The sequence below is a fragment of the Castor canadensis genome, chromosome 16 (assembly GCF_047511655.1).
Source record: "Castor canadensis chromosome 16, mCasCan1.hap1v2, whole genome shotgun sequence".
NCBI classification, from domain to species: domain Eukaryota; kingdom Metazoa; phylum Chordata; class Mammalia; order Rodentia; family Castoridae; genus Castor; species Castor canadensis.
In genome coordinates this window covers 9,934,374-9,949,330 of record NC_133401.1, presented here as the reverse complement: position 1 = coordinate 9,949,330, position 14,957 = coordinate 9,934,374, and the positions used below count along the sequence as shown (strand labels likewise).

Sequence of the window (14,957 nt, the reverse complement as noted above, 5' to 3'; positions counted from 1 at the left end):
GCAAAGCAGACACTCTACCATTTGAGCCACACCTCTAGCCCTGTCAGCCCCTTCTTCTCACACCCCCGACCCCTGCCCCTTACAACCTAGACCGGTGCCTGTCAGGCCTAGAGCCCAGGCTCACAAGCTCACACTCAATGAACGAGACCCACAGGAGACAAGTGGGTGGTCCCATGAGAGTACTGAGGAAGTGCTGGAGCATGGTTGTCAGGGCTCTCAAAGTGGCTGGTCAGTCCTCGCTGTCATGGGATGCCTGAGCAGAGAGCAGGTGTGGGAAGAGCCAAGCCCCTGACCTGCACACCAGGGAGGCGACAGGAGCTGATGGTTGTGGGGCTCTAGGCAGGGAAGGACCTAACTCGGAGTTCCCATGGCTCCCTCTGGCTGCGGGGCAGGTTGGGAAGGGTGACCAGAGGTGGATGGACTCTGGATACCAAGAGGCGGTGGTGGCAGGGCACACCGGGGCTGTACAGCATCTCTGCCAGGCCTGGAATCAACTTCACAGTGACACTTGGTGCAGCTCCCAGCACCAAGCCTGCGTCTACAGGCCTGGTCACCAGTCCCTTCTCTCCAGAGCCTTCAGCATCCTGTGGTGTGGCGGGCACAGGGAGGGACCATGCTTGGTTAGCCACAGCTACAGGCCCAGTGTGGGGCTGGGTGTGGCCATGGCGGCACCCCCTTCCTGACTGCTGACTCGGCCCAGCCTGTGCCAGGCATGTAGACCAGGCCAGGATGGGCCCTCTGAACAGTCTGGGTGGGTGGGAAGTCTTCTTCCTTCCTCCTTCTCAAACCAGGAGGCCCAAAGAGGGAAGTCACTGTCGAGGGCCACACAGCACCCACTGTCCCACATGAAGGCTTCCTGCTTCCCAGTGGCCCCAGCTCTGGCCTAGGCCTCTACTCCAGGAAAAGGACAAGAGCAGGGGCAGAGCCAAGCTCAGTCAGAAAGGCTGCCTCACGGAGGAGGGGCCTGAAGGTTAAACACGGGAACCCAGCTCTAACCAGGCTTGCCACCCGACTGGAACATGACTAACACGGCCCTGCCTTTCCCGGGCCCAGACAGCCTCACACACCTGTTGCCTCCCCTCCCTTTGCTCTGGCTGCCTGGGCCTTCACTTGGATAAGTCTTGGATACCTCGAAGCTTGGCCCAGCCTCAGGACCTTTGCACCTACTGTCTCTTCTGCCCCGAACTGCACAGCTCATCCTTTCTTGATGTTCAGGTCTTAATGCAATAAAGCCTCTTCAGAGAGGCTGGTCCTGACCCCTCAACAAAACCTGGAACCTTGCTTTCTACTTCCCCAATTCCCATCGTCACCAGGAATCACAAACCTATTGGTTGTGGGCCCCCTTCCTCTGGCCCCAGAAGGATAACAGCTCCCTAGAACCTCGAGCAGTGCCTGGCACATAGTAGGCACTCAGTAAAAATTCTTGCCAAAGTGAGCACTCCTCACTCTGAGACAGAGGGCATCCCCAAAGCATCCCCAAAGCCTCTGTCCCAACTGCCTCAAAGTCTGACCTTGAGGCCTTAAGGAGCCAGTAAGGAGCCTGGTGTGTGTGTCAAACTTTCTCAGTGGCACCATAGGGAGCCATCCTGGTTCTCCCTATGGTGTGGAGATCTGCTCACCCAAACCACGTGGCCTAGATGGTGGGTGTGTGGACTTGCTGTACATTTCAGCTACAGCCAGGCAGCAAATCGCATAGAGGATGCCTCCAGAAACTCAGGAGACTCCCTTGTCCCACAACCCAAAGCCAGGGTGCCCTGGCCTTGGGAGGTGCTCATCTGGGGCGCCAGAGCAGCCCTGTGCTCCTTGTCCTCCCCCATTAGGCCTTGAATACACTGTGCCCTTGGTCTGGGTCCCAAAATGTCCCCACCCCAAACTCTGCCTTCTTACCCCCTCCTCTCCCTTCAAACTGCCATGTCCCTTGACTTTTCAGGGGCATCTGTCACGGTGATCATTTTGCATCTGCCTGTGTGGCCCTCTGACAACTACCAGTCTATCCCCACGGATAGTTACCGAGGCTAGGACCTGTCTCCCCTGGCCACTGCCAAGCCCAGAGCAGGCCCAGCACAGGGGTTCAGTGGGCAGACCTCCCAGTCCCTGGTGCTGACTCCACTGTTCCCAGCTGTGTGCCATGGACAAGTCACTCAACCTCTCTGGACCTCAGTGTTCCACCTGCAAACTTTGGTAATGGCAGTTTCTTGATCGTGTTTGGATGAGCAAGGGAGACAGCACAAGTATAGCATGTAGAACAGGGCCTGGGCCCAGTGGGTCCCCACTACAGGCTCACTGATGTCATTACTACTGAAGGAATGCATGAAGGAACAGGCCTGGGAAAGTAGTCCTTCCCTGGCCGTGCAAATGTGCTAGTTTTTCTTTCTCCAGGGCTGGCAGGGGGAAGCACAAAGGGCTGCCACTGTCGCAGGACTGGGAGCCCCAAGAAGGCAGGGCCTGGGGTCCCCCAGCCCTGTGCAGCCTGGGGTGGGGGCAGAGTGTAGCTGAATGAAGCAGTGCTCCCATTACCCAGCAGGGCCCAGTCAGGCTCAAAAGGACACAGAAATAAGGGGTTTAACCCTAGAGGGGCCACTCAGACTTCGCTCACTCCTCCCAGGTAGGGAGGAGGCCCAGAAGGGGTCTGGAGCCTCCTTTCTGCCTCCTCCCCACCACCACACCACGTGCGGACGCCAGGAGTCACATTTCCGGCCCTGACGCCCACCACATCCACACGTCCTCTCATCACACGGGAGTCCGACCCCCAGGAACAAGGCAAGGATGCGCGTGTGTGCACCCCTCCCACTGCACTCAGGACGTCTGAGCTCACAACTACAGAGCACAGCCCCAGGGACCACGATACAGACTTGCAGACTGAACCTCTACCCGCACAAAGCCACAGACCGAGTGACACACGCTGGTCACACAGCACACCGCTGACTAGCCAGAAACTGCAGCACATTCCAAACCCTGGTGAGGCCGTCACAGAAGTGTGGGCACTAGGGTTGGTGGCCAGGGGCCAGTGCCCTGCTTGCTGAGAGGTGTAGGGAAGGGACACATTTCCAGAACCTGAGTCGCTGCCTCTGGAACACAGGGTGCCAGCAGAGCACGGCCTGGGGGGAACTTGGGAAGCACCAGTGGGAAAATGTGTGTGTGGGGAAAGCAGCTCTGCAGGCCGGGAAAAGCTGTGAACTACAGACCTTTCTGCACATACGTACAGATCCCCACACCCGAGAGGAAGGGACTCCTGGAAGAGATCCATACAGGTATGTCATGTCCCCAGGACCCTAGGGAGCCAAGGAACCCCACTACAGCCCCCAACCACCCCTAGAAACTCAGGAGTGCAGTGCACACACAACCCCACAGGCACTGTGATTACCACACTTGCCTGGGCAGATGAACTCCAAGACACTCACATGCCTAGGACTATCCCGAGATTTGAGGCCAGATCACAGACCCACCCAACCCTAGACCCACGCATGGGAGGTAGTGAGTCCCCAGACCAAGGGCCACCCCCAGTCAATGTCAGGGCCACTCCAAGTGACAATACTCAGTGAGGCACAGCTGCACAGAAGCTCCCATGCACACCAGATCCCAGGATGGTGTTGGCATGGAGGTCAAAGATCTGCACAGGAAACCAGCCAAGTGCCCAGCAGGGCCTGCCACCAGCACACATGGAAGCAACTATGGCCCCACCCCTGGTCCCAGGAAAGGAGTGGCCCATTCTATGTGCTCCCACTGGCCCCAGTGCCTGGGCAGCAAGACTCCCCCTACCAGGCCAGCCCTCTCCTGTCCTCCCCTTCAGCCCAGGCCCAGACAGCTCACCTCCATCTTCTTCCTATTTCCTGGGCCACCCTCCAGGGGCAGCTGTGAACAGGGCCTTCCAGCTGGGGGGGCAGGTGGTATGGGGACTCAGGGTCCCCACCCAGGGCAGCCAGATAGCTCAGCACCCTGGGCTGCCTGGCAGCGATGGGGACGGCCCTGCCCTGGCACCAGTCGAGCCTGACTGTGGCTCCCACCCACGGAGGGCGGAGGCAGGAGGCAGGGAGGAGGGGCGAGATGGAGACTAGAGCCTGGAGCTGGCCAGCCAGGGCAGACAGAGGTGGGCTGGCCAGGGACCCCAGCCACAGTCCTGGCGTCAGCGGAATCGGTCTGTACTGTAACAATGCACACTCCTCACCCCCACCAGGCAGGGGACAGGGGCCCGGGAGGCCAGAGCAGCCTGAGTGAGGGTGGACTCTCTTGAGGTGGGAAGCAGAGCTGGCTGCACCACCCCTCCCCGCTCCCCGCTCCCAGGCTGGGATTCCAGAAGTGCTGCAGGAGGGTGAGATGAAAGGGCAGCAGGGAGGGAGGAGGGGATGGCCGGCCTTCTGGATGCTGCCCTGGCTCTGCTCACAGGGGTAGGCACAGCCAGGGCTAAGGCGCCTGCCCTCACCATGGCCTACAAGGGGCAGGTACTTTAGCAGGCCCGTTTTACCACAGAGAAACAAGAGCCAGTGTGATTTGCAGGGAGGTCAGGGGCTGGGATTCCCAGGCAGGTCGTCCATCCTGGTGACTGTCCTTAGCCAACTGCTCTGAGTATGAGGCGGGCTTGCTCAGAATTTCCATCCTGAGCAGGAAAAAAAGTGGCTTCGCAGGAGGGGGCAGTCACAGCTTAGCCTCTCACCTCTCTCCCCTCCAGATCCCACCTCCTCTGCAAAGCCCTATGTGTGTATACAGCAGTAAGTACACCTGGACTAGGCTGTCCTCCCAGGGTGAAAGCCCCACCTCAGGGGCCTGCTCAGGTCCAGGGGGAGGGCCTCCTCCGGGCCTGACCATGACGCCCTATGCCTCCCCATGCCAGCTCTGACCTCTGTCCACGTGTCTGTCTTTCCCATTCATTACACATTTACTGAGAGGTCAGCAGTGAGCAGCCAGACAAACTCTCAGCCCCAGGGACTGACATCCTTGAGGAGGGACTCTGCTGGGGGTTTGGTCCAGTGAGCAGCAGGGACTGGGCTGCTGGGTGGCTAGGCCCAGGTCAGGTGCCCAAGCCTGGTAAGCAGTGAAAATAGTGAGCAAATGACCTAGCAGGCAGAGATGCCTGTGCCCTTGCCAGCCCCTGCTCTGCTATACCCACCCCTGCCAATATCCTGCCAACAGACACTTCCTCACACGCGGAACACGGAGGGCAGCACTGCTCCAAGGGCCTGGACCCCCCTCTTCCCCTCTGTCCACCACCTGCGCACCCAGCCAAGGACTCAGCAGGGGCCTGCAGGGCAGGTCTAGGGGACCCAGAAGTCCCAGCTCTCTGGCCCTCCCCCTCCCCTGCAGGGGTGGGGCACTATCAGGACAGGAGCCAGATAGGGTGGCCTCCCAAACCAGCCCAGCAGGTTTGGGCTCTGGAGGGGGAGCAGGTAGGATTGGGCAGCTTTGGCCAGCTGTAGGATACCAGGTCCCACGGGGAGGGAGGGAAGGGAGACGGAGAAACAAACTCTCAACTAGGCTCACTGACCCCTTTCTGGTCCATCTCTCAGCCTCTGTCTCTGATACAAGGAGGTGATTCCGAAGCCAAAAGCCACCAGAGGGTAACAAGTGGTTGGATGTCCTCCTCTTGCCCCACCCCCAGTCCTGGAGGCCACCTCTACCTCCAAGAGGTTCCTTTCTTTCTGAGAGATCGCACGCATGCGCGAACGAAGGCACCACCACACATGCTACTCTGCACCTTGGTTCTCCCACGCTGCTGGCGCCCTGGGAGGAGTTGGGCAGCATTCAGTCAATGGAAGACACACTTGGGACCTGGCAAGTGTTCTCCTGGAGACAAACCCAAGCAAGATGCAGCCCCATGGGCCTGTGAGAAGGTTCAGGCAGCAGTCTGAACCGCTGGAGCCTAGAAATGAAGACAAATGCCCATTCATAGGGGATGGGTCCCAGAAGGGTGCATGCAGTGGGAAGGGGGGTTGAGGACCCACACAACATGCAGATGGTAGGAGCCAGGTGAGGTAGTGGGTGCCTGCACTCAGGACACTGAGGCAGGATGAGGCTGAGTCTAGGCCAGTCTGGGTTACATGGCAAGGTCTGTCCCAAATACAGACCAAAAAGAAAAAAAAAAAAAAAAGGAAAAAGACGGTATTAGAAGGAAAACATTAACAATGCAGCCTAAGAATCTGTTTAGGTAAAGTACAAAACTCAGCAGAGGGACAAAAGGTTGCTTCAGGACACACCCAGAGGTGGCAAAATCAAGGAGATGGTCAAGGAAGTAGCCCCAAAAGTCAGAAGTGGAGCCCCTGGAGGAGGCTGGCACCTTTTCCCCACCTACAGCAGGGCACGGGCTTCCCCTGGTTCATGATGCTGACAATTTTGCATCAAGTTACAGGAAAAAAGATACATTATAGCCACCTGCACACCCGTGTTTATCACAGCACTAGTCACAATAGCCAAGCTTTGGAAGCAGCCCAGATGCCCCACTACTGATGAATGGATTAAGAAAATGTGGTCCATATACACATGGAGTATTATTCAGCCATAAAGAATGAAATTAGGTTGCTTGCAGGTAAATGGATGGAACTGGAGAACTTCATGTTAAGTGAAGTGAGCCAGGCTCAATCACCTCATATGTGGAAGCTAGACTTGAAAATTAAACGTATATAAACACACACATGATCTTTTATACGTATGTGTACAAATAGAGAGAGCAGGACTATTAGTGGGTACCTCTGAAGGGCTATATGAAGCGGGAGAGAGAATGGCAGAGGTACAGAAACCCTCGATGTTAGGGGGTTCCATCTGTGTGTGGAGATAATACCACACAGTGCACTGTAAGCTGCTGAAAAGTGGGGGAGCAGGGTGAGAGAGGAAGAGTAAGTAATGGGGGGGTTCATCTGATTACAGCACAACATATATGTCTGAAATAACAAGGCGAACCCCCCCCTTGGACTATCAATATAATATACACTTAAAAAAGTGAAGGACGGGAAGTTAAACAGGTCCTTTTAGGGGTGGGTACCAATGGGAAGGCATAAGGAGAGGGTAATGGAGGGTGAATATGGTGCATGTATTTTGGTTTTTGGGTTTTTTTTAACATTTTTCTATTATCATATTGTTGTACTGGGGGTACACTGTGACCCTTGCAAGTTCTTACAATATATTATAGCTGAATTTACCCCCTCTGGTGGATGTATTTTGTGTTCACGTATGAAAATAGAATGAAACCTGTTGAAATGGTTCTAGGAGTCTTTGCTCCCATTTTCTGTGTGAGGAACAGGAAATGTTTCTCTTTTTCTCCCTCCCCTGTTATACTTCATTCTGTTGTAGGAAAATAAATCCCTGCTAACACTTAAACAACAAGAAAGAAAGAAATTGTTCTGGGGGTGGAGGGTGAGGGAGAAGAAGGAAAAAGAAAAGGAAAAGGATGTGTGTGCATGTTGCTGTGTCCTGTGGCTTTTCCAGCCTTGGGCCCCTGCCTTAGGGGCCATGTGGACTGGTGGAAGGGCCGTGACCCACAGCCAGCTCCCATGGGGCCCGGCCGGCAGTGCTGGCTTTTGCTGCTCCGCACAGTCTGGCAATGCTAACAGGGTGTTGTCATGGGCGTCCCAGCCCCAGCCCTCAGCTCACAGCAGCACCAGTCAGTTTTGATCTGTGCGACAGGGGGGCGCTGGCCCCTTGCCTGGCTTTCACTGCACTTTGCACTTGGTGTGCCCAGCCCCCTTTCAGACTCATTGAATAAGTGGCCACTCAGAGCGGCCACCGTTTTCCTGCTGGCTCAAGCAGTCCTTTGTAAGCCTAATCTGACCATCCCTCTCCCTCCTGGGGCCCCACAGCTAATGCCCACCAGGCATCCGGCCACAGCCACATCTGTCCTCATTTCCCCAGTCCCTGTTCCAGTCCAGCACATGCCACTCCTGCCCCAGTGGTTCCTTTGCAGGAGCCCAATGCAGGTGCACCAGGAGCAGCCTGGCCCCTGCCAGTGGCACACATCACACAACTGAAATGTGCAATACTGGCTGATGTGGGCTACCAGGAGGGGGCAAGGAGGGGGGGCAAGAAGGCTGGTGTGATGGAGGCATACCTCAGTCATACGGAGACCGTGGCAGGCAGTGAAGACAGACGTTAAGCTTGAAGGCTATAACTCTGGCTGCCAGGGAGGGTGGCACAGGAGGGGCCTGAGTGAGTGCAGAACAAGAGGTCAGGAGGCTCAGGGAGCTGAGGAGAGGGATGGCTTGAGTTCTGTCTACCAAGAAAAAGCAATATTTGCTTTAAGACGGACACATGGTCTACGGATGAGGGAGGGGATGAGGGAGTCTGAAATCCCAGCAAAGTACAGCGCCACTTTGCCCTGGGGAGTCCCAGACATGCAGGCCCAGGGCCCGGAAGAGCTCAGTGAGGGAGGCCAGCCTTGCAGCTGTGGAGGTCAGGGCCTTCTCCTTATTAGACATGCACTCTACCTCTTGAGCCATGCCCCCAACCCTTTTGGCTTCTTAGGCTATTTTTCAGACAGGGTCTTGATTTTTGCCAGGAGGTGTCAGACCATGATCATCCTACCTATGCCTCCCCAGTAGCTGGGATTATAGATGTGCCCTACCACACCTGGCGTATTATTACTTGAGATGGAGATGGTCTCACTTTTTGCTTGGGCTGGCTCCCAACCTCAATCCTCCCAGTCTCTGCCTCCTGAGGAACTAGGGTTACAGAGGTGTACCACCATGCTTGGCCTCTATATTTAGCCTTTAAAAAAACGTTAAACTAGGGGCTAGAAGAGTGGCTCAAGTGGTAGAACATCTGCCTAGCAAGTGTGAGGTCCTGAGTTCAAGCCCCAGTACCACAAAAAAAAAGAGAAAAGAAACTGCTAAACTGTTTTCCACAGTGGCTGCACCATTCTACATTCCTACCAGCAACTCATGGGCTCCAGTTTCTCTATACCCTCCGTTGCAACACTTTTTTTTTTTTGAGACAGGGTCTCACTATGTAGCCCAGGCTGGTCTTGAACTCATTTTTTGTGGATGTGTGGGAGGCAGCACGGAGTTCGAACTTAGCACCTCAGGCTTGCTAGGAAGGCGCTCTACCACTTGAACCACTCTGCTAGTCCTTATTTGTGCTGTTTTGTTTTTTTTCTAAGATAGGCAGCCTGGGGCTGCCTTTGAACCTCGAGCTTCCTGATCTCTGCCTTCTGAGTGTAGCTAGGATTACAGGATACCAGTAGGGCACCTGGAGGCCTAGAACTCTTGATCCTCCTGCCTCAGCCTCCCAAGTGCTGGGATCACAGCCTTGGGCCACCACACCTGGCCCTTTTGTCTGTTTGATGGTAGCATCCTCACAGGTGTAAGGTGCCTCTCGTCATGGTACAGATTCTTGACAAAGCAGAGGAAAGCTGAAGTCACTGTAAGAAAGACAGTGTGCTAGAACTACACTTCCACATGCAAAAAAAAGAAAAAGTGACCCTTGATCTAAACCTCACACTTCGCATGAAAATCGCCCCCGGAATGGGCCATGGACATAAATGTAAAACTATAAAACTTTCAGAAAAAAAGGCACAGGAGAACACCTTCGGGGTCCAGCACAAGACACAGGCTTCTTAGACTTGAAAGGAAAAGGGAATCGAGTGGCCTCAGCAAATGCAAGACATGTGCTCTGCAAGAGCCCATCCCCACAAAGAGGCAGACATAAGCTGCAGATGGCCTCGTACCCCACCAAGGCCTGGGATCAAAGTCAGATAAAACGCTCCAGAACTCACACAACTATAGGAAAAGGAGCAGAAGCCAGGAGACGCTGTGGCTGGCAGATGGCAGATAAGCACCGCACCATGGGAGGCTCAGCCTCATGAGCCACCAAATGACAGCAAAGCTGCGGTGAGACAGCGCCACTCACTTACTGAAGAGTTAAAATAAAAAGTGACAACACAAGTGCTGGTGAGGCTGCAGACAAATTGGATGGAACAGTGTGGCCGTTCTGGGGAAGTCTGGTGACTGCCACCAACAGGCAACTGCCGCAGTGTCCAGCCAGCTGCACTTCGGAGTGTCTGCCCCAGAGAAACAACTATTTACCTTCCACACGAGACCATTTGTGAATGTGTACAGCACTTTTGTCTGCAATGGCCCCAAAGACAGAACAAGCAGATGTCCTCCGATGGTGGATGGTTATACACTAGTGCATGCCCAGAGCGCCACCCAGTCCCAAAAGGAAGGGACTGTGACATGCACAACTGTGCGAGGCTCCAGAGAACAGTGCCGGGGAAAAATGCCAAGAACACCAATTCCAAACGATTTCCTACAGCAGGACAGGACAGCACTCTCATTCCTGAATGGCAGAGTTATAAAACTGGGCTAACGGTGCTGTCTGGGTTGAGGGGCCGGGCAATGAACAGGCACAGGAAGGGTAAGGGATGACGTCCTGACTTCTGTCTTGCCTGTATCAAGGTCAATATCCTGTTACTTGGGATCTTCACTGGGAAAACCCAGTGAAAAATGTGTTAGATCTTCCTTACAGACTTACAACTGCACGTGAATCCAGTTATCACAAAAATAACACGTCTACGTGAAGTATTGCTAGTTTAACAAAAATGCAAGACCCCTTCCCATTTTAAAAGATCTGATGGCAACCGGATGCTGGTGACTCACACCTGTAAACCTAGCTACTCAAGAGGCAGAGATCAAGAAGATTGTGGTTCGAAGTCAGCCTTGGCAAATAGTTCGTGAGATCCTATCTTGAAAAAAATCCAACACAAAAAAGGGCTGGTGGAGTGGTTCAAGGTATAGGCTCTGAGTCCAAACCCCAGTACCACTAAATAAATGAATAAAAATAAAAGATCTTACAATGCTGTTCTCCTTGGCCCACCCCTCCACAACGATCTCATGCTTCTCTTTCAGGCCTCAGCCCAGAAGTCTCTTCCTGCAGGAACCCCTTGCTGGTTTCCCAGGTATTGCAGGGCCTGCCAGAGTCCTTGAGGCTTCCTCATCACAGCCATCACGCTGGCTATCACCGTCTGATACAGTAGACTCATCTTGGGACTATGAGTTCCATGAGGGCAGGGCCTCGGCCCAACAGGTCACCACCAGCCTGTGGGGTGGTGCCATGGGGCAGATGCACAGGAGGTGAATAGTGAACAGCTACCAGACGAGTGGGAGAATGGCAGCAAGGACAGATGCCTGACGCCAATGCAGAGAGGGGCCCTGGACCAGCCCTTCTGTGTGCTATACCCGGAAGAAATACCCTCAGATAGCTTGTTTCCAAAACAGAGAAACTGAGGCTGGCAGAGGTAGGGCAGTGGTGCCACACGCACAAGGCCACTCGACTTACTGGCAGAGCTGGATGGTAAACCTGGGCCAGCTTGGGGTCGTCACATCCATGGCAGAGCAATATGTGGTGGAGGCTGCGTGAGCCTGGCTGGCAGGGAAGGCCTCTCTGACACAGACAGCCCTGGGCAGGTGCTTGGGGCCTGAAGCTGAGTTTCATTTAGTGACCTGGGAGCCAGCAAGGTCTCCAGGGACAGGAAGTACCACCTAACATTCTTGTCGGAGGCTGGGGCCTGTGGCAAGAGGAGCCCAGAGTGCCCTCCTGAGTCCTCTCAGAGCAGAGCTGCTTGCATGTGGCTATGGAATCACCTCTGAGCCCTGCAGGGGAGCACCCCTCCTGGCACAGGGCCTCCTCACCCTGCCAGCAAGCACACGCAACAGCCAAATGCCTAGCTCCACTGCTTTGTGTGACTTCAAAGCAGCAGGAGGCCTGGGTTCCTGGGGAACCGCCCTGGGTTTTGCCTTTTAGCTGGGCACAGGCTTGTGCCCTGACTCCCTGGCTCTCCAGGCTGAATGCTCCTGCTGGGACTGCTCATGGAGGAGGGGCGTCAGAAGGGGGACAATGCTGGTCGGCTGTAATTCTGGTGGTATAGGGGTGCCTGCTTGATAATTAGTCACTAGATGAACATGAAGGCTCCTTGTACTTTTCTGGCCTTGGTCAGATTTTACAGCACTACACAGGAAAGCACTGTGTGCTGCGGACAGGGTCGGGCTCTCTCCCCTCCCTCCCTAGCCTGTAGCTGCTACTGGATTGTCAGCCTGAGACCCTCGCAGCTCTTGGCTTGTCTCCTGGGAGAAGATGTAGCCTGGAGGCAGCCTTCAACCTCAGCTACACTGCTCAGGCCTCTGCACACGCTGAGCACTCTGGTGTCCTGCTCCTGCCCAAGAAGCCTTGGGACAGCCTAGGAAAGTGCTGGGTACACACTGGTCCAGGGCGTTCCTGTCCTAAGGCACACTAGGTGGGAGAAGTTACTAGTAGTTAGGATCTGGGAAAGTGTCCCCAGGGCAGGGACAGGGCCCTGTGCTGGAGGCCAGACAGCAGTGAAATTCCAAGGTGTGGTGCAGACACCATGCAGGTGCACAACACAGCAGAGGGGTGCAGCTAATGCTCCATTTTTCAGAGGGCACTGAGGCCCAGAGAAGGGAGGTGCCACCTCAAGGTTACACAACATTTAGGAGGGCTAGGATTCTGCAGTACATCTGCCCCTGGTCAAAGTGTACCCACTTCGCCATGCTCATTCTTTCACTCATCTACGCCCTCAACAACTTTTTGTTTTGTTGTTTTGATTTTTTTTCTTGAGACAGGATCTGGCTATGTAGTCCAGGCTGGCCTGGAACTTGTGGTCCTCCTGCCTTAGCCTCCTGAGTGCTGGGATGGCAGGTGTGGGCCACTGTGCCAGGCTAAGCACTCTCATTAGGCAGTTAGTGGGTACCGGTACTGTTGTAGGTGCTGGGGACACAGTGGTGATGAAGACAGAGTCCTGGCCCTCCTGGAGCTGGCACTCCAATGGAGAACACAGACAGTCCACTGAGATAATTCACAGAGGCGGTTCTTAAGGTCCCTGTAGAACACTGGGGTGCAGGCTCAGGTCAGTGTGGACCCAGGAGAGGAGCACACAGGCCTGCCTGGTGGCTAGGGGGAGGGGGGATGGAGAGGAGAAGCAAGGTCAAAGGGATCTGCCCTGAAATGCAGAGCAGCCACAGCAGCTTGGGAGCAGTCCTCACCAGTCTTCCAAGGACTCGCAGAAAGGCTGGGAAGGCTGCCCAGGGTGACACAGCTGGCCTGGGCAAAGCTAGGCGGGAGCCTCTTCCGCCTGAAGCTGACCACCAGCCATGCAACAGCCCAGGGCTACATACCCACAAGGGTCCATCCTTAGCACGGGCCCAGGCAAGCCCAGTGCAGCTCCTGGCCTCGGTCCTTCAGGTCCCTCCTGCCCTCCTGCTCTCTCTAGGCACACCCTCTGATCCTGCATCCGATGGAGCCTCTGACCCAAGTCCCAGCCCACAAGGCAGCTGAGAGGACAGAGGGATATGAAAATCGTCACCATGGGATGGAGGAGCAGCACCCAGACAGGGGAACAGTCTGGGACAAAGGGCCCGGACCTTCCATGGACTAACCCCGGATGCAGCCACCCCTGAGGTGAACCAAGTGCCAAGGGCAGACCAAGTATGGACCAAATCTGTCAAATGAAAGAAGGATTTTAAGAAAATCAAGAAGTGGGAGGGGGCTGGGATGTAACTCGGTGGTACAGGGCTTGCCTAGCATGCTCGAGGCCCTGGGTTCGATCCCAGCACCAAAAAAGAAAAGCCAAAAAAAAAACAAAAAAAAGAAGTGGGAAGGCACTAAGGACTCAATGGACAAACCTGAAATACTCCTGGTGGAAGTACATGATGCTCAAGTAGGGTTAGGAGGGTGGCTCACGTGGCAGAGTGCCACATTTCTACAGCACAGAGGTGTTAAACGCTTTGTAAAAGGAGATGGGAACCAATCACAGAGTCGCTCCTGAGCTCAGGTCGCTGGCCCTGTGAATCCTAACCACCACATCCAAGTGCACTCGGCAGTGATAATGACAGTAACAGGGACCCCAGCCATGCACAATGACTCACTGTGCCTCCAGCAACCTGAGAGGCAGGGAGTCATTACCCTCCTGCTCCAGTTATGGGAGGAAACTGGGTTGGTGCTGGCCTCAGCACTCAGCGCGCAGACGGTAGCTATTATCCACCCCATCCCCATAAGATAACAAGAGCACCGCAGCCGGGCGCCAGTGGCTCGCACCTGTAATCCTAGCTATTCAGGAGGCAGAGATCAGGACTGCGGTTCGAAGCCTGCCCAGGCAAACAGTTCAAGAGATCCTATCTTGAAAAAACCCATCACAAAAAAGTTCTGGTAGAGTGGCTCAAGGTGTAGACTCTGAGTTCAAACCCCAGTACCAAAAAAAAAAAAAAAAAAAAAAAAAAACCAAAAAAACCCTTGCAATGCAATGCTCCCATCTTCAGCATGGCTTTGCTGGAATTAAACTCTGGGCCAGTAGGCGGTGCTGCCCACCCCCAACCCCAGGAGCCAAAGATGACCAGACTTAGGCTCACAGGGGCGTCTGGGTCCTCTCTCCAGTCCCCCACCCCAGCACTGTTCCCCCAGCTTCCAGGTCCCAGGAGCAGAGAGGGAGGCAGCAGGTGACACCAGTGTCCTTCCCATCAGAAGAAGGTCATCCCAGGTCTACAGAAGCCAGTTCCCCTCCACTTCAGTGGGATCTTGCCTCAAAACACAGACATCCATGAGCTTCTGCCAGGGAGGAAAGAGAAAAGATGCAGGCAAGAGGGAACAAGAGGCAGAGAACAGCCTGGGATGCCAGTTGCTCTGCCTGGATGATGGGAATGACAGTCCTGTCTTCCCAGTGTGGTGACTTCATCACTCGATGTCAAACACCTAGAAAGGGCCAGAATGTCACAGATGCTAACACAAGTGTCCATCATTCCTGCAGGCCAGGGGCTTCCATCTGGTTCAGATCACCAGGCACCAGGTGGCTTTACCAAACTCCAGTGCCCTGCCCCACAGCCGCAGGCCAGGAGTACCTCAAGTCTGTGGGTGAGGTGGGGCTGGCCACAGCAGGTCCAGGCCTGAGACCTGGGGGGAGGGATGCAAAGTGAGAAAGATAGGTGGGGGAGGGGAGGGGCAGTGTCCAGAAGGCCCTTCTGCTGGCTAAC

General features: G+C 55.0%; 1 protein-coding gene across 4 annotated transcripts in view; it reads right to left on the bottom strand.

Moving 5' to 3' along the window:
• Window positions 1-14,957, bottom strand: part of Pak4 (p21 (RAC1) activated kinase 4) — a 40,469-nt gene that overhangs the window by 13,861 nt on the left and 11,651 nt on the right. The window contains exon 1 of one of the 4 annotated variants that reach the window (XM_074058399.1): window positions 3,811-4,002. The exons of the other annotated variants lie outside the window; for them this stretch is intronic. The gene's annotated coding sequence lies outside the window, so the exon portion shown is untranslated. Of the gene's footprint in view, window positions 1-3,810; window positions 4,003-14,957 lie in introns of those variants that run through there. 4 annotated transcript variants of the gene reach the window in all.